The sequence below is a fragment of the Balaenoptera physalus genome (genome assembly GCF_965194825.1).
Source record: "Balaenoptera physalus genome assembly, chromosome: 5".
NCBI lineage: Eukaryota > Metazoa > Chordata > Mammalia > Artiodactyla > Balaenopteridae > Balaenoptera > Balaenoptera physalus.
Window position 1 is genome coordinate 122,235,077 of NC_138884.1, and position 27,467 is coordinate 122,262,543.

At 36.3% G+C, this 27,467-nt stretch overlaps 1 protein-coding gene and 1 long non-coding RNA gene across 2 annotated transcripts in view; one reads left to right on the forward strand and one right to left on the reverse strand.

Annotated features, from left to right (window-relative positions):
• The window catches only part of LOC309661338 (uncharacterized protein), a gene marked incomplete at its 5' end in the record, with an annotated part of 709,907 nt that overhangs the window by 148,980 nt on the left and 533,460 nt on the right, over positions 1 to 27,467 (reverse strand). The gene's annotated exons all lie outside the window — the stretch shown is intronic.
• LOC309661392 lies at positions 11,892 to 25,941 on the forward strand. Its single transcript, XR_014264013.1, has 2 exons — positions 11,892 to 19,107; positions 19,429 to 25,941. It is a non-coding gene; the product is annotated as an uncharacterized lncRNA (long non-coding RNA).

Consider the following 27,467-nt stretch of genomic DNA (forward strand, 5'->3'; position numbering starts at 1 on the left):
TCGAAGGGAAAGACAGATGGGATGGGTGTAGAGCAGCAGCATGGTAGTTACAGAATCTAGATTTTGGTTCTGGGTCTGCCATTACGAACTCTCACAGACCTTCTCTGAGCCAAATTCTTTGTATGCAAAATAAGCAATTAAGATGAGATCAGCATTTCCCACAAGTTGTTCCATATAAGATTTTAAATCCTACACAAAGCAAAGTGCCCAGTGTCCAAATACACTAGAGAAATGCTTATTTAAAACACTGTTAAATAGATTTTGCCTACTGCAGGATTTATTATAATTTTTACAATTCTGATATGCATCATGAATCTCCGAGATGGGAGATACAGTTTGAAATGTTTCCTAAGTTATTTGACAAAAAGAATGTGTGTGTGTGTGTGTGTGTGTGTGTGTGTGTGTACAGAAGCAGTATCTCAAAGAATAGTATCAGTGGAACTATAGAAAATACTAGCCTAGAAGATTTCTAATGACACTCCCAGCTCCAGAATTTTATGAATCTGTCAGACATATAATCTGATTCTTGAAAAACTTTATCTATTTAACAATAATAAAGACACAGTAATGTCAATGCCATCATTAAATGTCGTCTTTAAGTCCAGAAATGTACATTATTTAAAACTCTGTTTCTGATCCATATTTATCAGTGGTATTCTGCACTGTCAAAAATGACATGTTAATATGGTTCTCCAAAAGAATTATGTTTTCACAAATTTGCAGCTATTTATCACATGAAAGATTTTTATTAGGTGAGGTGATAGATGTTAACCAACACTACTCTGGTAGTCATTTCACAATCTATAAGTATGCCAAATAATCATGTTGTACACCTTAAACTTACACAGTGCTCTATGGCAACAATATCTCAATAAACCGGGGGGGGGGGGATATTTTTGTGCCTTTGCACACTGGATAAAGAATCCAGGTTTTGTCCCTCAAAACAGAGGGATCCTAAGAACTATAAGTTATATAGTATTTAAAATTAAGAGAAAAGAAGCATTTATACAGAATTCATGATATGTTTATCTCTGGCTCTGACTCTGAAAACAAACCAACTCACCAGTCTGCCTAACTACCACATTCAGCACAAGTGCTTTCACTTTGTCTGCTCCCGTTCCTACTGACTGCTCACTGGTGTTCAAAAATGGTCTCACTCGTGGATGGAACTGAAGGTTTTCTTGGTCTGACCCTGCCTGCCCGCTCTGTTGACCAATCCTGACAACATGGCCCAAGTCAAAGTGGCAGTTTCACTGAACTGTGATCTTTCAACCTTCATTCACAGATTTAGTAACTTGATTTTTAAACAAATTTTAGGTGCCTAGGAAAAAGATCAAAGGATACTAGATAAATGCTAATCATGAAACTATTAATATTTCCTATCTCTACCACTATTATTCTTTTTTTAATTGAAGCATAGTTTTATATACAATAATATATTAGTTTCAGGTGTATTACATAAGTGATTTGACATTTGCATACATTGCAAAATGATCACCATAAGTTTAGTAACCATCTGTCCCTAAAGTTATTGCAATATTATTGACCAAATGCCTTATGCCATATATTACATCTCTGTACCACTATTTTTCTTATTTCCATTATGCATGTGTATTTATTTTTTATTAAGAAATCTCTTAAAGCTTTGTTACTTGGCTCTCCAGCACTCAAAAGATTATAACAAATAGAATGAAGGTCTGGGAGGTGGGACTAGAAATTTAGAGTCAGTTACTCTGACAGCAATGAAGTGACAATTAACAGGCTGACATTAAGAGAGGTGACAGAAAAAGGCACACACTGAGATCTATTACTACATAGGAATGGATGCCCATTCAAAATGATGAACATGGGTAATCAGGAAAAGGTTAAATATAGTGCTATACCTTGTGTGTTAAACAGCATGGAAATGCACAATATAGTTTATAAAAACTTAATTCAGAATAATAGAAAATAAATAGATAAGATGGTTTGGCACACAAAGGGGTAAGCTTGAGTGGTTAGGAAAATGACACTGTATGAAATACGTCTTCCTTTGTTGCTGGATAAAGAGACGTCAATATAGTTTCACATGAGTATGTACTAAACAGCATTACATATGGTCAGATATTTTCTACTGTTTGGTTTTTACTAAAATGTTACTGTTAAAGTCTGTCAACTTTAATTTGCTAAAAGGGAAAATCAGCAAAGACATATTTTAAATTATTTGACTGTACAAATTCCAAACAGGGAAAATGGTGCCCTTGGCCATGACGGTACAGAAGGCTATGACAACAGGTAGGTTATCTGGCTGTCTCCTAAGAGGACCCACTGGCCACGGCATCCACTTAGTGCACTATTTCCTAAACTTTTCTAACAAAGATGTGGAAAAGAGTAGACACATTTTATTAGGAAATCTGGGGAAATCTTACTTTTCTTAATTCTAAACTTACAACATTTTAATCACTTTGAACTTCAAATGAGACTCTGACTTTTCAGAAGGTTATTATGATTATAGCTTTCCTCCTTCAGGTTAGAAAACCTGAACCAATTGCCAGTTTTAAATTCACTCTATAAATTTTATTTCAATAAATAACTCAAATATCAGTATTTCCTGATAGAAGATATATTTTTTCTTTCACAAAAAGCACATGATAGAAAACATTGCCAATTTCTGCGTTGGCCCTTTTAAATGATAGCTTGCTCAATGGCAGGGTATGTTTAAAATTAGATAGAATAATGCCATCGTATAAAAATGATTCTATATTCAATTACAACACCTTTTGGACAAATGTATCAGAAACATTAAACTCTAGGGACACTTTCATTTTCCTTGTGGGTCAAAGCATCTCCGAGTATCTTTAGACCTTAATGTAGTAGCTGCAGCATACACACAAACATAGGTAGAGAAGTACCCTCACTTCAACACTTCACAAATTAACGCAAAGCTGGTCCAAAATTTTTAACAAAATCCAAACTATACTTCTCTCTAGTTTAAAGGAGCCTGAGAATATGAAGAGTTCCTTTCAGCTTTCCCCCAAATAGGAAAAGTTTATAATAGAGAAAGTGATGAATGACAATCGTCACTTATAGATTTCTTGGTAAGTGGTCATTCCTCCCTAATTTTTCTAGTATAACATGATTATCATCCTAAGTCTGTTTCCCGACAGTGAACTGCCAGCTTAGGCCACGTTTGTCCTTTTTGGAGAAGAGGGGTATAAACAATGAAAACTTTCACATATAAACAGTTTACTTCGCAAACAAAGCCAAGTGAGCATGCATTACAAGAGCACATAATCATTAGCAGTGTCTTTGTTAGAAGAGAAAAAAAAAACCTTGAAAATTGGAGTAAAGAGGGTTTACAATTTGAACTGACACCTGGCATCTTAGAGTTACAAAGGACAGAGAGCAAAGCAGTATTTGAGAAAAGTACACTAAAAGATCCTAAGGTTCTACTAATGCTTAAAATCCAAAGTAATTATCTCATATTTAAACCGAGAAACAAAAACACCCTATGTGTAGCAGCATCTTCCCGGTTTTCTGAAAATTCGAGATGAGCTTTGTCCTCTATTTTCTTCCTACAAACATTTTAAAGCCTTCATAATCTTTCCTTTGCCCTATCATCCTCCATGAGCTATGCTTTTCGTGCTTAAATAAGTATTCCGCTTTGCTATCTGGACATGGACTTTTGAGTATGAATGACCTACTCTATTGGTAGATTAAGTCCAACATCTCATTTAGGGGAAAATTACACAGCATTCAAGAACTTAACTGAGTGAAAATTATTTTTAATGCACACTCTATTTTTTTTCAAAATGGCACATATAATCCTCATTGTAAATAGATTACATAAAAAGAAAAATATTGTTTCTAAAATCTCATTTTCTTTGGGCTCAGAAAAAAAAATATTTGTACGTTCCCATATTATGCTCAACTTTCTTCAAATAACTTTTGATAGTCTGAAATTTAGTTTTTGTTATAGCAAGAAGAATATTCTACCACTAAACTCAGAAACTATTTTACATTTATTTAACTACACACTAGTTAAATAAAGAAAGAAAACATGCATCTTTCTGCCCAAAGCATAGCACATAAAGCATGCATTTCTTTTAGATTAGAGTCATCATGCATGGTTGTCTACCCAATGACCAGAGTCAAGTCATACAGGTATACAGTGGTAAATGACTCCATTGATTCACAAGACACGTGAGGAAATTTTCCACTGGACTGGTGTTGAGTAGTGTGTATACAGGTCAGTGGAATACCTTTTCTTGCTCTTTGGTCCACCGGTCTGTTGGCCCAAGTCTTTCTTGATTATTAGACACTGATCCCATTATGCCTTCAAATCCTATCATCAGCCACATATTCCAATATTCAGATTTCCTCTCTCTGGATCTGTATTTCCAGTTCTGCAAAATATACAATCTCAGCTCACTAATATTTTCCTTTATAATTAATCAACTGATATAGAGGAAGTGAGAGAACTGAGTCCGAAACAGAGATGATGCTCATGTAATACAGTGGATAAGGGTTTTAACTCCACTCAGACTACCGAGTTTTACATTCCAATTGTATTGTTTGCTCTTCGTAGGGCCCTGGATGTGATCACAGCACCTACTTCATAAGGTTAATGTGTGGACGAAATGAATGATGTATAAAAATATTTGACGCTGCTCCTGACACTGCCCAATAATGCTGTAATTATAATTAACAAGGCAAAGTTGTCATACGTTAGTTAGAATGGAGTTAATAATAATTCCAAAATTCTATCAGGTGAATATTCTGATTTCTTAAATCCTGAAGCCTTACTAGAGAAGATATCTGAGTTGGTCCTCCTATAAATTTTCTGTAATTCAGTTCAACAGCAGTATAATAATTGAGCATTTACTATTCTCACTACTGTGATAGATGATAGAGAATAAAAGGAGAGAGAGGAGGGGTAAAAGGACAAGAACTAACATTCATTAAACGTTAAGTTAGGTGTCAGGCATTATGCTCAGTATACGTCTTAGCCAAGTAGATTGAAAAGTCACCAAGCTGGCAAGTGGTAAAGCTAAGAGTTGAACCTGAGTTCTTCAGATGCCAGCCTGTATTCTTTAGTGAGAAAGGCAAACAAATAAGCAACTATCCATAAGACAGTGTAGAGTGTATTACGTACTATGGGAGACTGAGGAAAGAGTCATGAATTCCAACTCGGCAGAATTAGATCAGACAATATAAAAGAGTTTATGAAAACTAGGGAAAAATAACAAAATGTAATAAAATATTCAATATTTATTAAGTGATTACTATGTGTACTATTCTAATGTTTTATCCATGCAATGTATGGATAAGGGTAAAAGAATGTATTTTGGCAGAAAGATCAGACTCTACCCAGAGTCGAGATGGCAGATGCAAGGAACTTCATAGTCCTGTGTACTCAGTGTTTGAGTGCACAGGGAAACGACAGTGATAAAACTAGAAATGCAGGTTAAGGCCAGTTTGGGGAGAACTCTCTGGATGCCATGCTAAAAAAAAATTAGGTTTTATCTTAGAGAAAAAAAAATTAGAGTCAGGTTAGGTTTTTAGCAAAAGAGTCACATTAATCATATCTGACTTTTTAGAAAAATAATTAAGTTAGAAAGGTAAAAAAATGATTTGGAGTTGGTGGCTCCAGAGTAAACAAAAACAGAAATAAATTAAAAACTAAAACACAGCAAGATTACTCAAATAGTTCAAATAGGAAATGGAAGAAGTTTGAACTTTCAAACTGGGAGTATGAATGAATCTGGGAGGGGCAGATATAATAGGCCTTCTAAAAACAGAACTGACAGAATTTGATGGATTAATGGATACCAGTAGTAACGACAAGAGAGAGGTCTTCAAGATATTCAGGTCATATTGCCAGTAAGTAATGTGTCCGTAGTTCCAGAGAGAGAACAGAGCGAGAAACAATGATAGATGATGCAGAGATGACAGGTCATTGGTAGACAGATGACTAGAGTTCATAGTACTTCCACATATATTTATGATGCAAATTGTAAGTATACATAATGTATGTAAAATGTAGGCATGATTTTCATCTCCTATATAAAAATGTGTGTGAGTTCAGGCCACCAGATTAAAGGAAGGAAACAAGATCTCTCATGGAGAGAGAATATGAAGTAACAAGAGAAAGCTAAAGATGGACGTTTGGGAAATTGGCTCCACATAAGGGACAGATGCAAGAAAAGGAAGCACTACAGGAGATAAGGACATTAAAACAGAGAAGTCAAAAAAGCGGGCAGGGGACACAGCAAGGAAGAAAGTAACAGTATCCCGAGGAAAGTGACTTGCCGGAAGCAGAAGCATCCATGGGTACCAAACACTACGGAGAGATTAATCAGGGTAACGAGCAAGAAGACACCACTGATCAGGCAACGAGATCATCTCTGCTGCACTATCAGCCTTTTGGAGACGGTGGGGTGGGGGTGAGGATCGATGGAAAGGGAAGCAGGACAAGCAAAACTTCAAATGTTTATGAAAGAGCCGGCAGGGAAGAACTGGATTAGCTTGAGAGAAAGGATTTTTCTTTTTTTTTTTTTAAAGATGAGAATAGACTTCTTTTTTCATGTCTAAAAGGAAAGAAGCAAAAGGAAAAGGGACATATGTTTGAATATCCTAGACAGAGAGTGACAGACAGAGCAAGATTTGGGGGAAAATGAAACAGGCCTTGATGAAGAGCAGAGCAAGGGAGAGCTCAGGAAAGAATATGACAACTCGGTTATGAGGCAGAAAAGGAAGGTAAAAATACTGGACTGGGGGAAGACAGAGTTTCTTTCGAGCCATTGATGAGAGAAGTTGACGGGTTTTAACGATGTGTGTGTGTGTGCACGCGCAGTGTAAGTTTAATCATTTTGCTTCTTCTACAGCAAAGACTGAGATGAGGTCATTTGTTAAGAGGAAAAATCAAGTTGGGATAGAGATTTGAAGGAGGGAATAACGTTTGAAATGTCCCCTTTGAGAGACAGAGAAACTAGTTGACTAGAGATTGCTGAACAATCTGCAGGCTCAGTTTCAAAAGCTGACATTCTAAATAGCAGAGGTGAGTTTTTTTCTCCTTCAGCAGCCCCTAATTCTAAAGGAAGAGAAGGATTCAGTTGTTTCGGGGTGAGCATTGTCTCCTGCCTGCGGGGAACAGCGAAAGGATAAAAGAACTAAGAATAGTTTTAAGACAGTTCTTAAAATAGTTGAGCCAGGAATCTAAGTTTAGTTTACAGGTCAGAGACCAGGAGGAAGGAGGGTGAATAACAGTGATGATGAAAGTGATGGTGGCAAACACTGTTTAGCTCTTCCTGTGTACCTGGCAGTGTTCTATGTATTTTACATATATTAATCCTTTTACTCTATATAAGGTCACGTCCTGCATGCAAAAAACAGGTTTATTTCCTAACCAGAGGTACACGCCACATCACACCCCCATTTTTAGTATGTTTTATTTGTAAATGCATTTCTGTATAACACATCATTTCCAAGACACATGGGCAATTTGTTTTCACTTTTCTAACTCACATTCTACATGGCTCCAGCTCAGCACGGGAATATTTAGCTCATTTTCCAAACATCACATTAATGCATGATTTAGGAAGTAAACAAGAGTTGAAAATAAAATCCTCTTGGATATTCTGTTGTTTTAAAATCTGAAGGGTTCACTATCCTTTAAATCTGTAATCACTAAAAAGAAATCCATTGTCACTAAATCACATGTAACTCTACAGAAACCACACAATGCAAAGTTCTCCAAAGAATAATTATCATTAAATGTGACTATGAAACAATAATAGTACATTACAAGGCCACTTACACATGCATGATATTTTATCTGACATTACTGAAGTCTTTATTTTCTTGCTTAGAGTTGAGGTTATAGCAAATCCAATCACGGTAATAAAATTACCAGAGGTGAAAAAGCAGTTCTCTAGTATGTTAAAATGACATGAATATTCAACAAGATGTATAAACGAGGAGATATATTTGGATTAAAGCTGGCCTACTAGGCACATCTATCATAAAAAATTTAAAACCCTCAAATAATCTTTAAATTGATCAATTTTAACATGATCTATTATAACCACAAGACTACAAATATAATCTCTATATGTCTGATTATATAATTAATATTAGTAAATATAATACATTTCTTTTAAAAGTTTTACATCTCATTGAAATCACAGAGAAAATTTACTTAGTATATTTATGATCATTTATACAATTTTGAATATCTATAACATTTCTGTTTCTACTGATCTTTTCTTCTTTCCCAAAATATCACATATTTTAAATTTTAAAGAAAATGTGCCTGCTTTTATTATTATTTTAAGATATTTTCCTCCATAGTAGCCTTTCCTATTCCCTTTGCTCCTTTGTGAGACCTCTTTTTAACCTTAATTCTATCTGTAGTGTCTTTGGTTCCTTCTAGTTTTGTATTTTGAAAATATTGGGAGCCTCATCTTTTAATTTGCATCTAGCCTTCCTGCATAAGATTAAATTTAAAACTTTTTCTTGTAACAACATCTGATCTTTAATAAATGATGTTATAGTTTCTAATGTGTTATGTTGATTATTATTTTAATAGCACTTTAATTTTTGTGGAATTTCCCTCTCCTCTTTAAACACTAAGAAACTAGAATGAGCACAGGAGATTAAATAACTTGTTCAGAGTCACAGATCAAGTAGAAGATTGTAGACTGTAACAAAGATCTCCTGATACTCAGAATCTTACCCCATGAATCAAACACAAAGAGAGGGCTGTACACAAAACCTCCCATCCCCATTCCCCAAATCCTCCGTCTACTTAAGGTTAATTTTTTTAATCTATTTAGGATGGCATTTGTAAATTGTCAGAAGTTTGAGTAGTCGCTGTACAAAAAGCCTTTGTGTATAAACATCTCCGAAGCAGGCAAATGATAGATAACACAATGAGCACTTTTTATCTTCCCAGCTTCAGCCTTTTGCTAGCTTATAAATTTTTAGAGGGGAGCTATAATGCTATTGAATTGATGACAGCAACAGACAAGAATTTAGAGACAGGAAGATTCCTTCAGACAGACATTCACCAGACAAACTGATAGCACTTAAGAGTTTAAGTGACACCTCTTCTCTAAAATCCCTAGAACAAAACCCCAAAAAAGCCATCAGATCTCATAGCATCAGGTGTGAACTGAATCACAATTCATCCCTTGGATTATATCATATCACCCTATAAGCTTCTATGTTAACAAATCATATAGTATATGGCTATACTTCTTTTCCTCTGAAAAGATTAAGCAAAATCTTTTCTCTTATTTTCATTTACCTTTGATTGAAAAACAGCTGGCTGCCAAGAGGAATTTTCCATTAGATGTTCACCATAAGAAGTGTCTCTACTTTTATGTCAATTAAAATATAATTTTTCTTTTGACAATAACTTGGACATATATACATATTTAATTGAAATATTAATAAATCATGTATCATTCAAGGAAAAATTCAAAAATTCATTCAAGTGTCTGTTCTTTTTTTATTTTAATTTTTTAAAAATTTTATACAAATTTTTAATGTTACTTTCCATTTATAGTTATTACCAAAGATGTTCTTAATAACACCAAGGTAGTTTTTTAATCCACCGCTACTCTGACTTTTAAAGACTGAAGAAAGGACTGTTTGCTGTGTCGAAAACTATCGATGGTCAGCAACCAGGTGTCCAGAGTTCCAGCTCTGTCATAAGCCACATTGAAGGCCTTGCACAAGTTGCTTTTGCTCTCTGAGCCACAGTTTCCTCATTTTTAACACTGACAGGATAGAGCTAGGTGATTTTCAGACCCTTTTGAGTCCTATATTGTACATACAGAGATAACAAATTCCTAAATACTCATATATTCGTACATTAGCTATGGAAGAGGGAATTGCCTCAGTGCTCACCTAGCCTGGTGGATGGCCGGACTGCCTGCTAAAGCACCTCTGGCCAGATGGGAGTTTTATGTGAAACTGGTGCAGTCTTTCTCTTGATTCAAAAGACTCACAGGATTTCTGGAACCTCTTCAAAACAACCTTTACCAAACACATTTCGATGAGTTATGTCTACACTGATCAGAAACATATGGATTGAATTTTCCCAGGGTTTAAAAATTAAATGAAAAGAGCATAACAAAATGAATTCTGAATTTTTCCAAAGCTAAAAAATTAAATCATGTAAGATACAAGAAGCCACTGAGTTCTTCCCACTCTAATGCTGGGTCCTTATTAGAGTGGCTCCTTTGCTATCCATCCTGTGTTATTTCTTTTTTCTCAAACGATGATTAGGGGATTGAGCATTCAGTTAGTTTTACTTTTTTGTTATATCGGCTGGCGTTTGAGGAAAATCAGGCTGAAATTCATGAGCCCCACATGCCTAGAGAGAGCAGTTATTACCAGTACTCCTTTAGGTCAGATGGCCTCACTAACATTTGTCAGTAGCCTTAAAAATGTGCCCTTAACTAAAGAAGAAATCAAGTCAAAGAGGAGGGATAAACAAGATCTATCACTATCAACAGATGAATGACTCCTAGTGCACTCTTTCACAAAAGAGAATCAGGATATGAAGGAGGGTGGGATACAGTGATGCAATGTCTAGTGTTGAATCATTCAGTACAGTAGCTGCCAGACACATGTGGCTACTTACATTTAAATTTAAATTAATTTAAATTAAATTAAAAATTCAGTTCATCAGTTGCAAAAGCCACATCTCAAGCTCTCAATAGACACACGTGGTAGATAACTGCTCTACTGGACAGTGCAGATGTAAAACATTTCCATCATCACAGAAACCTCTCTTGGCCAGTGTTGGCCCAGTATAATGCCTGGCATGTAATGGATGCCCTATGAAAATTAAAGAAAATAATTATAAACTAATAAAGACATTTTGAATAGCTAAGATTAACTGAGTAAAGTTTGTTTTCAAAGAAAAGTTCCTTTTTCTGTAACTTTTTGCTCTATCTTAATATATATACTACGCCAGAAGAATCACTACCCTAATCATTTGATATAATTGAAGTGGTTTCTATCAATTGCTATAAAACATCAATTCAGCTATATTTTTTCTCAATTATCATTAATACTACCTTGTATTTGTATAAATTTAATTATATGAAACTATTTAGCATACAAAGCTTTGCATATTCATTTCAGCTTCACAGAACTCTGAAACTAAGGATTATCATCCCTGTTTTATAGATAGGGAAACATGTTGATGGCACCAAATGACATAGTCACACAGCTATATTCAAATTTAGAGGAATCAAGGGATTGTTTACAGTAGCACAACTAATAACAGAATGCATCCAGGGCTTAATCCCCCTTCTTCTGGCTTAAAGTCCAGAGCTCTTGACACTAAACCATGTAGCTCCTGAGCAGATCAATCAATCAAAGCATAACGTATATACTTAGATGAAGAAATATCTTTATAGTTCCTATAGCATGTATAAGCAAAGACATCAGTAATAAAATGACTAGGAAAAAAAGATGGATGCCTAGATGTTGATTTTGTAAACTTTAGCCTAAAATGCCAAGTCTGAAGTAATGCACTGTAAATTTGACACACTGGTCACATTGTACAATGCCAGGGATCACATGCATATTGTAGTCCACGTGGTCAGTGGCACACTTCACATCTCCAGGGGATTTCACTCACATCACCTACAGTGCGCATCACTTTCTGAAGCTGGGCAACACCAGAACCCTTCAACTTTGGCAAAATCAACCTTGACATTTAGTATCATATTCTTTGCACATCAAATGAAGCTGAATCTGCTGAGCTAAACTGAAGCATGTTGGGAACAGTGGTAAAAATATTCAGGGCTGTCATGTTATTTCTAAATGTTTTCTGACACTCCATTATTTAGCAGAGATTTTCAGGTGCCATATATATATATATATATATACATATATATATATATGGAATTCTACACCTCTATAAGAGAAGCAATGCAGTATTGTACTCACTAGCACAGGTTTTGAAGTACGATTGTTTGGGTTCAAATTCAAATATAATCTTAAGCAAGTTACTTAATCTCTCTGGGTCTCATTTTTCTTATCTATAAAATTGGGATAATAATATTGCTTTCCTCCAGATATAAATAAACACAGGTTAAGTATTAAGAATAGTGCCTAGCACATAATAAGGGCCTAATAAATATTGTATTTGTGGTGTTGTAGCAGTCATTATGATGTTGTTGAGAATGATGACTTGAAATCACCTACTGTAATAATTAATTTCCAAAGATGGCTCCCAATGAGCAATAAGCAATGAGCCTATTCACGCCTTTGTGTAATCTGCTTCCACATTGAATACTGGACTGACCTGTGACTGCCTTCAACTAACAGAATGTGGTAGAAGTGACACACCATTCTAGTTTTGAACCTAGGCCTTAAAAAAGGCCTGACAGCTTCTTCTCGTGCACTTTTGGGAGCCTTTGAGCCACCTTATATGAAGTTCTGTTAACCTGATAGAGAAAGCCATATAAAGAAACCATGTGGAAAGACCACAAAGAAAGAGTGAGACCAAGGAGACTCTATAAAGAAATAAAGAGGCCTAGCCATCTGATCATCCCATTTGAACACGACTTTCCAGTCAGCCCCCACAAGGCACCGGAAGCCATCTTTGGTGTTTTAGCCGTGGCCATCATTTGGTCACAGCCACACGAGTGACCCCAAGTGAAAACCAGCAGAAGAGTCATCCAGCTGAGCCTTCGTCAATCAACAGAAACATGAAAAATAATTAAATGTTGCTATTTTAAACCATCTCGTGGTTAAGTGGTTTGTTATGTAGCAACAAATAACCAGAGCACCTAATATTTAGTTATAAAACTACATATGAATCTTCAAAATCATTGTAATCAGAGATGCTATTTACATTTCTTTCTCCATTGTCTTCTACTTGATGATAGGTTCTTGTTTATTATATCTGTCATATCTACCTCATACCTAATTTTTCCTAACACAGACTCTTTGTTATGTTTAAGCAAAGTTACCCGACTTATCCTTCATATAACCTTTTTCTTCCAGTTTTACATCTTCTATCCACAGCATTTTCACTACCTGTGATATTCCTCTCTTTCTTAGAGGCCAGTCTATTTTCATTTTCTTCTTCCAGGAAGCCTTCCTCGACTTTACTTCTATTCTTCCTTGGCTCACATATGCACATTTTGTATCACATAAATGCACTGATATGTATTTATAGTAGATGGTCTATTTAGGATTAAGTCTCATTTGTGCCTCAATCTGATCTCCTGTTTGAAGAATAGCAGTATATATTTTTGTATCTTTATGAGGTATTTAGTATATCACACAACTCTATACACAGACTGTCTCCCAGGGATGGACTAACATCACCAAGCTCTAGAAACAGCTGACTGTAATATCAAAGTCAGTTCACTAACTTATAACAAGAGTAGTGATTTTCAAAGCAACAACACTAGACAATGATTTCCTCACATTATGGTGGTTTTAACCTGTAGGCAATCAACATGGGAAGCCAATTATAATCAAAAGTTTGCTTGATGAGGGTGGAATGTTACCTACATGATTTGATTGTATAATGGTATCCATCTAAGAGAGTCTCATGTATCCATATCCACAGTAAGATTATACCCATTCCCTAGCCATGCAAGTCCTCAGGCCAGGCATACTCCTTCCTACACTGTGTTGAACAGATACTCCTTGACTGAATTTTCATTCATTCAAAAATATTTACTAAGCATCAACCATATGTCAGGCGTTAGGGATAAAAAAAATGACCAAAGGAGACCAAAATCCTCATCCTAATGGACGTTACATTCTAGGAAAAGTTTCTGGCTTACTGCTAAGCTCTCTAAAATAAATTCTAAAAAACAAACATATGTTCATATGTATATAGGTATTGTTTTTCTACACTAGAAAATTTATATTTTACCTGGAATTTTGAACATATAAAGCCATCAAAATAAGAAAATACCTACTGAGGCTGAGAGTAAGAACTGCAGTTTGCCAGATGTATAAACAGACCATAGTTCTCACTGCAGGAGCGTAAAGCATTAAATCCTTGTATTAACAATAAGAATCATTATAGCCCTTTATTTCAAAAATGATTTAGAATTTTTAAACAAATCCGAAGCAACCGTATAGCGCAGTCTATGTTCTCTGATACATCTTTTACACTAATGCTTATTTCTTTAAAAATTGCCAGAATATCTAGGTGAAAGGAGAATTTTATTTGGTACAACCTAATGCTATCCCACCGCCGTCAGTATAAGCCTCATCATCACCTAACAGGGAACAAATATGCTTTGCATCTGACTAACCCTAATAAGGTATCTAAGGGATTTTTAAAAATATTTAACTGGGTTTGGTAGAAATCCTCTCCACCACCACCTCCTACTCTCTGAAAGTATAAGTATTTAGCCTTGAGTAATATAGCTTGAATGACCTGAAAATGTCTATAAATACATTTTCCCTGCTTATCTAGGGCTCTCCTCTGTTCATTGGGATCAATGTTTAGATTGTTTCCAGAGAGGGGACAGCACCTTGTCAATGCCTGTAACATGTCAAAGGGTCATTAGAACTTGAATCCACCATTGGAGCCTGGAAGGAATGCATTTACTTTTAACAGGCTGCAGTTTGGGCCAGTGAAAAATTAGTATGTCAAGGCATAGCCATTTAAGGAGGGTTAGTGTAAAGTTACTCCGCCATTAGGCCTATTGGAGTGAAATGATCTGCACTTCAAGAAAACTCCAGAGCATTAATGGAAACGGGAAATGATGACAACAAGGTAAATAACAAAATGCCACCTATGGTAGTAATGATGCTAAAATGAAAACGGTACTATGGAATTCAAAGGGTTTATAAATTTGAATCACTAGATATGGTTCCTAAAACTATTCCTCACTGTAACTTTATACTGTTTTTCCCTAACAAAGACCTCTGTAATAGAGATACTTTATCAGCATGCTTATTAACACCTTGCATTTTCTATTTTATAAAAGTACAAGAAACGCTGTAGCTCATTTTATTTTTGTCTTGTTTAGACGCCTACTTATCAGTGTAAGCACATGACACATATCTCTTGGCTGAAAGTTTCTGCTACAAGTCTTAACTTGTGAAAAAAATCTGAGCATTTATGATCAAATTCACTGACCTGGTCAAAGAGAAAGTTTATGTGTGGCTCAATTACACATTAGAAAGAGCATAAAGTCAGGCATTTATTAGCTGTTTCTCATAGGATAGGTACTTAAATTCTGTTTCCTTATCTACTAAAATAAGTATAATAATACCATTTCAAAGGGTTGTTATCTGAGGGAAAGAGTGTGAAATGCCTCTAATGTTGCCAAATCCATAAAGGTTAGTTACATATTTATTATAGAACTATATGAAAGAATAAGTCTTACTAGAAGAAGTGAAACTGAAGAAATTCACCAAGCATCCAAAATACTTAATATTAATCATCACCATCATGCAACTCAACCAGGCTTCCTCATAGGACTAAAAGGGTCACTATTCCACACTAAATCATTTTCATTAAGTGCACAAGCTTCAGGGGGCTAAAAACCATTTGATTTAGCAATTCAAAGGCAAAAGTACAAGGATTTCCTTAAGGTATATATAAACATGGACTCAAGCCAGGAGCTCTGTAGGCCCCCAGGGCTGGCGCTTGCTTGCAGATGAACCCATCCTTTGGACAGAGAATGCAGTAAGGCAATACAGTTTGAGATTCAGTCTTCTGTGAAGTTCCTGATCATCAGGTTTATATAGCCAAAACAGTGTTTACAAAGGAGATTTCTGAACTGCAAGAAACTGGAGACAAGGCTAATACCCATTCTGGTTTGGTTTGAGAGCAGTTCTTTGCAAAATCATGGCTATGGGTTAAATGGTTTTCAAAGGGCAGAAAACTGAATGAATTTCATGCTCCTTTCTCTTCTATGATCTTTCTAATATATCATCTAAACCCCTACTGCTACAGTCCCTTCCTCATCACTTCAGTGGAAAGAGGACAACTCAGAATCGGGTGAATTATTCCTAAGAAAGCCAGACCTATGCAAAATCTAGTAAGAGGATTAGCACGGACTTCATGCCTGCTGTGTTTTATTTATGCATGGTTCATAAAGGCACACTGCTGATTCCCATTTAGCTTGTTATCCACTCTAATACCATCATTTTTTTGCGACTGTTGCCTCACTCTGAAGTGTTCAGTCTCTGTCCTTAGGATAGTTCTCTCCTCACAGGTGAATCATTCTTTATTGTCTCTATCAGACATCATTCAACTTGTCAAAGGCATTTTGAAATGCAATGCTCTTGCCCAGTATTTCACTTTCTAGGTGCAGTGAAATGCCTACAAAGATCTGCATAATTGACAAATAAAATTATCATCAACATCCACTGAATAAACATAAAGTTTTTTACGGTACTGTACAGATTATAGCGGATAATATAAAGACGTATAATGAACTGTCCCCATTCAAACTGCGTGGGGAAGGCAGACATGCAGAAAAGACAATCAGAAGCACAAAGCAGTGCACAGGGTTCAAGAAAAGAGAGCACTCTGAGAAGGAGACGTCAAGGTGGTTAACAGCCTGAAGGCAAGGTTAGGATGTTTTCGAGGGTAAGGAAGGGAAATTCAAATGACAAGGGCAAGGGAAACACTTTTAGCAAAGACACAGAAGACTTCTGGAGCCCATCTGGATCCTAAAGAGAGGACTAGGATGCCTGAAATCAAACCTCACCCAGACTCTTAGAGAGAGAAAACTTAGGGAGATGGGCTTGCACCACACTATGGAGAACATTCCGTACTAGGTTAGGGCTGTCAAAAGTATTCAACGAGGTCGTATTGTATTGTGCTTAAAGTACAATCTGAAAAGATGAGTTCAAATCCAGGCATTGCTACTAACCCGCTATGAGTCCTTGGGAAAGTTACTTGCGTTTATTTCTCCAGGTGTAAAGTGAGGATCTTAGTAGCTCCCACTTACAGAGAATGTGTGAGTACACAAGACAGTTCATGACTTTTCATATGGGCTAGGGCCAGGCACTGTGGTGGCACTAAGTATACTGATGAACAAACAATGTTTGATCCTTGTCATCAGGGGTTTAGGGAAAGGACTTTGGATTTAAAACTCTGGATTAAAAGATATGCCATTCATTTGCACGTTTGGCTGGAATCTGAAGTGCTAAAATAGAAACATTATAGCTATAAGGGCACATTTTCTTTCTGCAGGATTTACTATAGATTGCTCAATAATTATTTATGTTCACTAAAGAAATGAGAAATAATTTATTGACTCATGTCTTAATTCTCCTGAGATTTAACAATTGATTATAACAACTTGGCAGTAAACCACCTCTCTCAAGGCCAAGGAAAACGCAGGCAACTCAAAATCATCTCTATGAGTCATTAATTAAGCAATAAAGATAATTAATGGAAAGGACACTGAGCTGAGGCCCAGTAGATGTAGTATAAGTCCTATTACTGCCATTATAACCTTGCAAAAATTACTCTATCTTTTCTGGGTCTCAGTTTCTTCAACATGAATATATGAAACCAGAGGTCTCAAAAGTCCTCCTAGCTCACAAATTCCAGGATTTTACCATGTAACTCAAAGAGCTGGTCGTTCCAAACAATCTATTCTTGTAGAGAGTGTTATGCTCTCTTGAAGGTTAGCATAATTCCTAGTCATTTAGAGGACTGTACTTAATCACATAAAAGATACATACATAACACAGTATTTTTCCAGTGGTGTGTGGGATTCAGCCATTGCCAGAGCCTACTGCTAATTTTTTAGGAACATTAAAAGCCAGTTGACATGGAGCTGTTAGGTTGGAATTGATCATGGTGGGAGAATTAATACCCTGGAAATTTGTAAATAATACAAAGTATGTTTTGCATTTTTGTTTGTTTGTCTTTTCTGGAGAGCCCGTTGTTAAACATTTATCAACATGTTAAGCACATTAAGTGGAATAAGTAAATCAATATTGTTAAGCAGCTAAGGTCTGTTTTGCAGTTTTTGAATCATGATTGGCTCTGTGCTAAAAATAGTAGGAATTGTTTCAAAGGGTAATTCAGAATTAAGTACATTTAAAACAAAGTGCAGCAAGATGTCAAAAATAACAAGAGAAAACTACTCTTCCAGTTTACCTTCTTCCTATTGTCCCAAGGTAATTTTGATTTGTATAAACGAAAGCTGCCAGGACGATATGCACCCCATTTCTATATCCCAGCTGGAAATCACAGTCAAGACTGCTAGCTATTAATAGAGTGACTTGCCCTCAGTGAGATGTCCTAGGAAGTGGATTAGCTTTGCATTAAACATCATCAGGAATAAACAAGAAAACTCACTCTAGAAGCACTGCCACTGGCTTAACATCAACCCACAGAAAGAGCTCAAGGCAAGCATTACTCCTAATAAATATCCTGATATTGAATCTAAGGGACTCTAAATTTGGTTTGCAAGATTGCCAACACATGTTACAATGCTTCCTGGGGCCCAGCACCACCACAGAATCATTCTAAAAGAAGCCAACAGTAGTGGGTGAGAGAAGAGCTTTAAATCTGGATTTAATTTCTCATAAATGAAATAAATGTGTCTTTGTAAGGTTTTCTGCATGCCTGTTGACAAAAGAAGAAACACTGCAGATTTACAGGGCTAGAAGACTGAAGTTCCAAGAGTCTTTGTTTGAGAAGAGTGAAATGTTCGAAGCTCATTCATTACAAAATCCTGCCAGAACACTCAAGATGATAATTAAAATCTGCATTGAAGAGGGTAACCAAGTACGATAATCCCGGGAAGATTTCATCTCTTGATTCTTTTTATTTTCCTCACTGCTTTATTTTTTTTTTATCAAAATGTATTTTGTACAATAGTAAGGATAACAACAAAAATAACTGACATGACTTCTATTTGGCACCTTATCTGACATAAGGCAGTGTAAGCAATCTCAGTTTGTGAGTGTACACCCAGATGTGAGTGTAATTTTTAGAGAAAAAATTTAAAAGAAAAATTGCTTAAGGACCTAGGATAGAAATTAAAGCATATAACCTAAGACTTTTTTTTTTCTATCAGGAGTGTGGACTTTATATTCTCCAATTATATTCAACACAAGATTTAGACTTAATTTCCCATTGCTAAGAATAAGGCCCATAGGGCTTCCCTGGTGGCGCAGTGGTTGAGAATCTGCCTGCCAATGCAGGGGACACGGGTTCAATCCCTGGTCTGGGAAGATCCCATATGCCGCGGAGCAACTAGGCCCGTGAGCCACAATTACTGAGCCTGCGCGTCTGGAGCCTGTGCTCCGCAACAAGAGAGGCCGCGATAGTGAAGAGGCCTGCGCACTGCGATGAAGAGTGGCCCCCGCTTGCCGCAACTAGAGAAAGCCCTCGCACAGAAACGAAGACCCAACACAGCCATAAATAATAAATAAATAAATTTAAAAAAAAAAAAAAAAAAAAAGAATAAGGCCCATAAAATAAGCTAATCATTCCTTTATGGTCCTATCAAGCCAATAACTATTAGAACTACTAGTAATAGCAACATCTTGAAGGGTAGACCATTTGGAAATCACCAACATTTACTAACTAGTTCTGTTAGCATTCTTAGGAAATAAAAGGATAAAAAGATTTTGTCTCCAGCGGAAAAAAATTAAAGAGAGTTCATGAAATTTAGCTTGAAAATTAATGTCAATGTCATATGCCTTAGCCATAAATCTATTTTCTTCTTCTGATACCCATGTGTATTGAATCCATAAGTAAACATTTCTTGAGCTAAAATGAAGAAAAGGACAGAAAATCGTTTTAAAAACAAGGAAGGCATCAAATCAAGTTTTCCAAGTGTAACCTTATTCTTTTGTTGGTGTTGGTTATTATTATTATTATTAATTAACATTATTAAAACAGTGCAGTGGTATACTTTTAGCAGAAAAAATGAGCAAAGTTTCTCTCATGCTGATACAAAAGTACTGTAAAACATGAAGTCTCCTGTAACTCTTATGAAAGAGAATTACTGGTTGTGTGTAGTGATTTTCATTTCTGTTGGAGTAGTTGTAGCTGTCAGTTGGGCTGAAAAAAAAACAAAAACATTTATAAAGTATAAATGTTCACGTTGAAATTTCCACGTGCAAATTCGGCAACAACAAAAAAAAACCTGTAAACAATTTATGTCTAATGTAGAGGATTCCTGCTGTTGCTACAAAACAAAGTAACCACACCAAATGCATTACAGACATCACACTAACCAAGGCTGACAGTGCTAGGATGGGGAATCAGACCTAATCTTATTATTTGGCTGTAGTTTGGACAGCTTCTAGGCACGACTTAAGAAACAGAATTCAAAAGATTACTTTCTAAAATGGCAGTTTCCCATTCAAGCTTCTGTTTCCAATTTGTCTTCTCCCTCACGCTCCATCCCTCTCCTCGCTCCCCTTCTTCTCTCATCCTCTTCTACCTCCCCTGGTCACCTCCTTACTTCCCTCCTGGCTTCTTGGTCAGCTCTTTGTGAAGTGGTAACATACTTGCATGGGATTTCCTGTTTGCCTACTATGAACTAAATGCAAATGATCTCAATATCATGCTAACCATGAAAGGTTGGGTGGGCGAATGACTCTCTCACGTGTAAAGTCATTGTTGTGTTGGGAAATGCTGGTGTAGGGCCAAATTTTTCTTAAATGAATTTACCAAGAGCCATTATCAAGGAACTAGATCTTTGGAAACATTTATACAAAACATGGTGATAGTGGGAACCAGATGCTTTCGTTTCTATTACAATACTTTTGGGAGGTGGTTCTTTTTTTTTTTTTTTCCTCCTGGTGTAAAGAGCAAGTTTCCACCCTTTATCGTAGACATGTTGCAGTAAACTGTATCCAAGTCCGCCTCCACTAATCTGTGGCTGTTATTAATATCAATGGAGAAGAGCTATAAATTCCACCCTGACATGGCTTCAGGGGTGTGAACCCCCAGATCTTCTCTAATCCCAAGATTAGATACTGAAGTGCTGCTTCAATTGTACAATATTATCACATCCTATCACTTGGCCCCATTTCAGACTGGAGCATTTATTGACAATACTTTCCAAGCTGTTGCTAAGTTGTGAGCACTCCATCTTATCAGTTGCTCCTTTTACAGCCTTAACTAGCAAGACTCTCAGAGGAAGTGTCCTGCTAATAATACCACCAGAAACAACCAGCTTGTTTTCATCCCCTTTAATACAAAAGGTCCTTGATTGTCACAAACATTTATTTACTCTCAGTTACTCTCAGCCAAAGAGTAAGTCTCCTTTGTTTTTTTTGTTGTTGTTGTTTTTTCGTGGACCTATGCTAATTTCACACTCCTGTCTCTTTTTCTCTTTGGATTTCTTATCGAGCTCCTGAAAATCATGTGAGGATATGAGGAACTCTTTGTTGTTATTCATGGATTTTTTTTTTTCTGTGAAAGCTTACTTACGTCCATCTCTACAGTAGGAATGGGGAATTAAGCACTTTAGGGAATCAAGTAGAAGCCAGTGTCTTTACTGTAGGAGACAACGAAAGCAGCAAAAATAGCCTGACATATCTGATGAGAAAACATATTTCGTCAGCTGAAAATAGCACTTCCCAAAGTTTCTGGATCATTAGGATTTTGTAAATATGTAATTACATACACACAAAACACTGGGTAATGTTGAATCTGCTTGGCATCTCCACTTGGATCTCTAGTGGAGATAAGGTGCTCAAAAGGAGCAAAAGTGAAATGCACATCATCTGAGCAAATCCACTCTTTCGGCAATATTCCCAACCTAGTTTCTAGCAACACCATCCCAGTGTCTTCGTTGATTCTCTTTCATTTCACATCCAGTTCCTGAACAGATCCCGTGTGCTAAACACTCAAATCCAACCACTCCTTACCACCTCTTCACCTCTGGTCTAAGCCAGTGTATGTCCTTACAAAAATTTTTGCATTCACATCTTAATTAGTCTTTAGCCTTTCACTCTTTCCCCTTTAAATATTTTCTTAACAGAGCAGCCAGAGTGATTCTTTTTAAAACACTTCAGATTACAGCAATCTTATACTGAAAACTTTCCAATGGTGTTCCTTCCCCAAGGGAAAAAAAACCAACCAAATCCGTTATAATGGTCTACAAGACTGCAAAAGCTGGCCATCATTTCCTACTACTCTTTACTACAGTGACACAGGTCACTTTGCTGCTTCTCCAACACTGTGGCCAGGCTCCCCCTCAGAGCATTTGCACTCTGTTTGCTGGTATCCCAAATGTCCACGTGGGTCACTCCTTTGCCTCTTTCAGGGCTCTACCCAAATGTCACATTCTCTATGATGGGTGGGGAGGGGGGAGGGATAGAATGGGAGTTTGGGATTGACATGTACACACTGCTATATTTAAAATAGATAACCAACAAGGTCCTACGGTATAGCACAGGGAACACTGCTCAATATTCTGTAGTAACCTAAGTGGGAAAAGAATTTGAAAAAGAATAGATACATGTATATGTATAACTGAATCACTTTGCTGTACACCTGAAACTAACACAACATTGTTAATCAACTGTTCTCCAATATAAAATAAAAATTTAAAAAATAAAATTTTAAGCCCCACATCCCTCTGTATCTCCTTTCTCCATTTTCATTTTTCTCCTTAGAACTTTTTACAATCTGTTACATATTTTATTATTAACTATGTTTATTGCCTGTCTCCCCTCACTAGACTATAAGCTCCATGAGGATGGGCATGTAGGTCTGTTTTATTTGCTACTTTATTCTTAGTGCTTAGAAAGTGCCACAAACATAGAGACACCCAATAAATACTTGTGGAATATGTACATCTCTATCTCTATTACATATCATTGAATGTCATCTGTGTTTGCTTTGTAGCATGATATGGGGGGGTTGACTAGAATTATTAATATTAGAATAAAGCTTGAGAAAAAGTAAAATATGATTTCATTCATTTATTTAACCCCTATAAAAGTCATGGTTATCTATCGATTTTGTTAAAGAAAAATAACAAAGAACCTACATTTTTATTAGATAGTATAAATTTCCTTAATAACAAGTAGATAAAATAATCCACAACAGGTTACATATTCCCAGATGTTAACATCTCTCTGTATACTTCATGTGTTTAATTAAAGGTTGTAAAATTTGAGGAAGACAAAAATAAAAGTTTTTAAAACTCAACGTACATAATAAATAAATTGGAACAACTAGAGATGACTAAAACCAAAATGTATTATGTTGATCCACCCACAACATAACCTGATCTCAGAGACTTTAAGATACTTATACAGTAAACTTCAAAAGTATTTGCATTTAATTATTGAATAAACAAGTGTAGCTGGTATATAAGCCAGGGACCTCTGGTAGCACTTTGTCAGTTTTCTTTGATCTCTGGAAGTTTTAAGTCCTTTTCCAGACTTCAGCTAATTGCTAGGGGACTTCTGGCCCCTGCTCCACCTGCTTTTTGCCTTGTTCATTCCCACCAGCTGTTTTGTCCGCCATTGCATAGACCTTGACATGAAAGTCATCCCCCTGTTAGTGTGCACAAGAAAGCAATCCTTTTTGATATTACTGAAGATTTTAGAGGGGCACACAGTGAAGTCTTATCACAGGGCATGCAACTTTCCACCATTTTTATGGTTCTTCTCTTTTCTTTCCTCTTCTACTCCCTTCTCACTCTTCCTCCCTTCTAGAAACAAAGCAAGTCTTCTCTGTAACTCATGTTTAGTTGACCCCTGAATTCTGATGTTTTGGTGCATGAAAACATTCTTCTTGTTTCTGGGACTGTCATCTACCCATTCAGACTAGAGAATGTCTTTTCTGAAATAAAAACATTTCTCTCCACAAGGAAAAACGCTAGGTACAGCTGCTAATATAATAAGTTAAAAATTAACTCCCAAGCAGTTCATCTTTATAATGATAAGCAGCAACAGAAATTGTTCTAGTGGGCTTCAATAAAAACAGCACCTTAGTTCTTACTTTGCCTGGAAAGGATTATGTGCAACTTGAAAATACTAAAGCCTAGCTAAGTATTATTCTATAAATAAAAGTAAATGAGGGGCTTCCCTGGTGGCACAGTGGTTAAGAATCCACCTGCCAATGCAGGGGACACAGGTTTGAGCCCTGGTCCGGGAAGATCCCATATGCCGCAGAGCAGCTAAGCCCATGCACCACAACTACTGAGACTGCACTCTGGAGCCCACGAACCACAACTACTGAAGCCTGCGCACCTAGAGCCCGTGCTCCGCAACAAGAGAAGCCACTGAAATGAGAAGCCCATGCATCGCAACAAAGAGTAGCCCCCTCTGGCCACAACTAGAGAAAGCCCGTGCGCAGCAATGAAGACCCAACGCAGCCAAAAAAATTAATTAATTAAATAAAAAAAAAGAAGAGATTGGATGAAAATTTTAAAAAAAGTAAATAAGAACACGTGAGCAAAGGGAAAACACAGTAAAAATAACTAAGATGAAGCCAGAATTAGGATAGCATATTAAATGTCTACTGAGGAATAGCCAACAAATTTAGATGTGGATTTGTCAACAGTCATTTCAAAGTGGGAACTTAATCAATCCCATGATTCAGTTGCCATAAAGTTAAAAAAAGAAATGCTTCTCAGAAACCCAACTATCCACAGCATAAAGATTAAAAAAACAACTTTCTACATCTTCATTAAAAAGATACTGTGTAATGAGGTAATAAGCAAGTTCTCAAAAATATCCTTAGAATAAACAAAAATATGAGTGTAAAAGAGTAGGTAAAGGCATAAAACCTAAGGGTACTTAATAAAACTGGATTTTTGAGGGAAATAGTCAATGCACTGATTTCTTTGCCACTTCAGTAGCACATGGAGTGCCAAGGAATGTTCCTTTCCTTTACTTCTGTGGTTACTATAATCACTGTATAGTCTTCTATGAGCAAGTCAATACAGTATTAATTTATTCTAAAAAAAAAGAATGTATTAAAATTCCATTCTTTGATTAATTGCATGATTTGGGAGCTGGAGTATCTGATATTTTAAGAATATAAACTTATACCAACTGAGAATATAAATTGAAAGAAGAAAAGTCATTATAATATAAAGCAAAAACTGATTCTATTTTGATAAAATACAATATGGAGATGAAAAGACATAACTTTCATTGGATTTGTGTCTTAACCCAAATGTGTATATTTGGAATTGCTTCCCGAATGTGAACCTTTTGTATGAAGACATTGCTGTCTCTCATGAGGGACAGAATAAAAGAGGGGAAATATATATGTGAAGCATCTAAGTGCTTCTGAATGAGACTAATTTAATGATTTAAAGATAAATGAATTGGAAACACATGTACTTATTTCCCCATAAAATGCATACTTACTGAAAAAAATGAGCTTCACAGCTTACAGTTTATGATGCGATGTCCTCCCTCAGTTTTAGCCATGTCTAAATTTTAATTTTATTAAAGCCATGTTAGTCTAATAGTATGTTTTTATAAAATAAAATCAGATATATAAAATTTAAAAGTTTAGAAAGAACTAATGGGAAAATAGGATCAACAGTCAGAAACTTACTTTTTAGAATCCCATCTCTAACTTTGAGTTGCTTTTTTTGCCTCACACAATGCAAATATGAAGCAAGTGACTGAGAAACAATGTATAAATTATTCTAAAGCTAAATTGGGGGCTTCCCTGGTGGCGCAGTGGTTGAGAATCTGCCTGCCAATGCAGGGGACAAGGGTTCGAGCCCTGGTCTGGGAAGATCCCACGTGCCGTGGAACAACTGGGCCCGTGAGCCACAATTACTGAGCCTGCGCGTCTAGAGCCTGTGCTCCGCAACAAGAGAGGCCACGATAGTGAGAGGCCCACGCACCGCGATGAAGAGTGGCCCCTGCTTGCCGCAACTAGAGAAAGCCCTCGCACAGAAACGAAGACCCAACACAGCCATAAATAAATAAAATTAAAAAAAAAAAAAAAGAACCGTGTGCTCTGACATATTTCAAAATGGTTCCTTTAAATAAATAAATAAATAAATAAATAAATAAATAAATAAATAAAGCAAGCTAAATTGGTATGCCTTTAGCATACTTCCTCTCTCCCAAGACTCCTTCACAATAGTAACAGCACAGAACAAAAAGGAATAAAACAAGGCTGTCATTCAGTCCACTGTCATAGTTGTTCAGTACTGGTATCAGCTCCTTGTCTCATTTTCCCTATGCCATATGGGTTTTAAATATTTTGAATATAAACCGAAGATCAAATTCATGGTCAGTAGATATGAGTTAAGATATTGACACATGTCTAAATAAATGAAAGGTAGATGTAATTGTGTTGAAGGACAAAACATATTGAAGGAAACTTCAACCCAGACCACTTGAATAAGGGACTTGCAGTGAAAGTAGAAGCTATTCTTTCAAGAAGAATCTTGGAGAGATTCTTCCATCTTGACAATTTTAAAAAAATGAAAAAAGAGAAAGAATTAATGAAAAAATGTGTAAGAATAGAGGCTGAACCATGGGGCTTAAATGAAGATCTATTTATGAAACAGTTATATCAGTTGCCTTCCTTGTACCCACTCCTACCCACGTAGCTTTATTGACAAACAAAAACTAGTGGTCTTCTCAATTGAATAACTGAGACATCAGCCTGAGGAGATCCAAGTGGGGATGTTGGTGCCTCAAGAAAACCTTGATAATTCTGACTTTTTTAAGGGACTCTCAGTCAGCAATTCTGCTCTCCCACTGAATACCATAACATGAAGCCTGTCAGCCAGCCAATTCTATCTGAGTATCCAGAATTCCCAGACCAACCTCTCATTTATGGGCGAGTCCATTAGCAACACACCCACCTACCCAAAAGAGAGAAAACACACATGAGCTATCTGAAATAATTACTTTTTCTTTCATTTTCAAACATAAGTGGGCAAACAAGAGCCTCAAAACACAGAAGCAAAACCAATTTGAAAATCTATAGTTGATAGGAGAGGGTACAGGTCCCTTTCGCCAGCTGGGCCAACAAGCTCTTTTCCTGGGATTTTTAAAAAATGTTGACTCGGTCTATCTACAATCATGTAAGACTGATAGTTGCAAAATCCATAGTTTTTACTACCAATGCTCGTTTCCCACTGGGAGAAAACAAATCTATAGTAAGAAAGGAGACGAAAATAAGTGCCCAAAGAAAAGTAAAGATGAGAGAGAAAGTTTTGTCAGCATCCAGATTATATTCTGTTATAGCTGTTTCTGAGGCTCAAATACATCCATGCTTTGCCAGCAGCTTAGCAGTCATGTAATTCTACTAAACTCCTTTCTTTTTAAGTTAGTTTGAAGTGATTCCTACCAAATACATTGTTTTTATATATTATCAAAGTAGACATTATATATTTTTGTGATGGGATATGACATTAGTTATGACAAGTCATAAAACCAACTGGAATTTACTTAACGCATATTTTCCCCAACACACTATTAAGATGCTATACATGTATTCCAGTAGCACTGCTGATTTCAAAGATGCCTTTGGGATTGAGCTTTTGGAACTG